The sequence below is a fragment of the Frankliniella occidentalis genome, unplaced genomic scaffold (assembly GCF_000697945.3).
Source record: "Frankliniella occidentalis isolate FOCC.00 unplaced genomic scaffold, Focc_3.1 Scaffold365, whole genome shotgun sequence".
Taxonomy (NCBI): domain Eukaryota; kingdom Metazoa; phylum Arthropoda; class Insecta; order Thysanoptera; family Thripidae; genus Frankliniella; species Frankliniella occidentalis.
In genome coordinates, this window is record NW_026267488.1 from 144,159 (window position 1) to 146,729 (window position 2,571).

The window sequence follows — 2,571 nt, forward strand, 5'->3', positions numbered from 1 at the left end:
CTGTGGGGTCGTTGCCTATCCAGCACGGCGTTCCTCTACAGGCGCTGGGTAGGCAGGCCCGACCAACAGGCCTGTGGGGTCGTTGCCTATCCAGCGCGGCGGCCCTCTGCAGGCGCTGGGTAGGCAGGCCCAACCAACAGCCCTCATAGACGCTGCCTACCCAGCGTTGCGTCTCATGGTCATTGTGGATGTTTTTGCTCATTTTTTTTTATTTTGGGGTTGCCTCTAGGTCGTTTGAAACTGACGTATTAACTCAAGGTTGAAATTCAAACCCCTTTCTATTTAGCTCCGTACTGAACGTGTTAACACTATTTGTCCTATTTCTCAAAGAAAGGCAGTGAATGAATTTCCACGACGACGCGTTATTTTGGGCGTTCGGTGTCATTCGTAGTTGTGTCCCCGTTTCCAACTCTCGCTGCTTCCAGCGCAGCCGTGAGCTCATCCCTTTTCCCGACCCTCCGCGGGGAGCGCCCCCACCCCGCCCCGCCCCCTCTCTTGACAGCAGCCAGCCAGCCTCTTCACCAACTTTCACCTTCATTTCCCCCAATTCCCCCCTTACTCACACAAAGGCCACGTAATCTCCTTGGCGGGGCTGTGAGGGGGAAGGGGTGGGGTGAGGATCAGGGGTGGGGGGTGCACGGCGCCAGACAAACGGCGCGGGTCACACTGGAGGGCGTCGCGACGCCCTAGACGCCGTTACCCAGAGCTGGAGAAGGGCTCGCTCTTCCCCCATGGAACTTACACGCGTGGAAGCGACCGTAGTGTAGAGAGGGAATGCCCAACAGCAGCGCTTCGACCGAAACGGGGCGAGAGTAGCCGAAACACGAATAAGCGAATAGGGATATCGGAGGGATGCAGCTCGAAAGAAATGAGGTTTGTTCGAGCTCTTCCCACCATATTATCTCTCTCTCTCTCTCTCTCTCTCTCTCTCTCTCTCTCTCTCTCTCTCTCTCTCTCTCTCTCTCTCTGTGTGTGTGTGTGTGTGTGTGTATCTGGGAGTGTCACAAGAGTAACAGAGAGCGGGGACGTAGAAACGATTTAAAAATAGTGAAAGCATTACGGAAAGATAGAGCTAAGTGAAGAAAGGGGTGAGGGGGAGAAGAAATCCCAACCTTTATGCTGGAATGGAACACACAGCAGTGGCTTGGTTCTCTTCGTACTTGTGGCTGTACAGGGACGTGTGTGTGTGTGTGTGTGTGTGTGTGTGTATGTGCATGAGACAGAATACGCGCACCTCTTTGTGGGGCTCAGGTTTGTCTGGGGGCGCCGCCGGCGCTTGAGCTGTTTTAACGAGGTCCTACATACTCGCCCCCCCCCCTCCTCTCTCTCTCTCTCTACCCTTCCCCTCTCGTCATGTTTTGCCGAAGGCCCAGGGAGGTATGAGGTTATTCGGTTCTGTGTTTCCAGGAAGGACCATACACACCACTGGTTGTGTTAACGGTGTTAACACAACCAGGGGTGCACTGCAGCAGCCGGCACCTCATGCACTGTATGTGCCTCGGCTGTTTCTTTGCCTGCCTCCCCTGGTCCAGCCACGTCCGTCCTGTTGGTCCCGGAGGCTGTGCGGCGGCTTGTTAGACACGCCGCGTCCTCCCGCCCTGCCTGCTTGCTTTATGGAGACTCTTTTAAATTGCCAAGAGCTGTGGTGGGGCGGACTCGGCCGCCTCAAAGTCCCGTCCGACCCTGGCTAGAAGCGACGTACCGGTACATACGCCCCTGTCGGCGTTGACTGGACGGGGGGAGGGCAGGAAAGGGTGGGGCATCCAAAGAGTCGAGTAAACTTGCTCCGAGTTAAACTGTGCACACCAGGTAAGGGGAAGCAAGCAGCACTTCCCCCTCCATTCGTTTTCAACTTTTTGTTAGAAACTTATTTTTCGTTTGCCTTATTTCAGTAGCCCGTGGCGGTAAAAATATTTAAATCTCAACCGCGAAACTCCAGAACCTTCACACCTGGTGCGTTGTACAGCACAGTTTCCCGACCCTAGCATCCTTCACAACATTTTCTTTTTTGTTTTGTTTTCCGTGCTTTCGGCAACGCCGCCGCCCAGTGCCCGCATAACATGATCTGCCAATAACTTTTCCACCTTTATTTATTTTTGCGGTGTGTGCGCCGTGCCCTGCTGCTGGCGCTGCTGGCCCGCGCTGACGGCGCCCTTCCCTTTCCTTGCCTTCCCTTTCTGTTCATTACTTATGAACGCTTGGCTGCCGGTCGGCTGCTCGCGGGGGCGGGGGGGTAGGGGGAGGGTTTGGGAAAAAGGGACGCGAGGGAGAGGGGGGGGGGCGCAATATCTTGGCGTGCCCATCGGGGCGCGCAAACAACAACAGCAATAATGACAATCACCGTCTCGCCGCGAATGAATCTCGGTTGCATCGACAAAAGAAACAGAGAGAGAGGGAGAGAGAGAGAGTAAAAGGAGGAGTAGGGGGAGGAACTGGAGAGAGGGATGGAGGGTAGCGAAGTGGAGCTCTGCGTATCGATTGAGTTGCCATTCCTCGCCGTAATTGGTCCGCTCATCCATGAGTGATAACTGGGAGCGGGGAGGGGGATGCGGTGGTGGAAAGGGAGGGAGG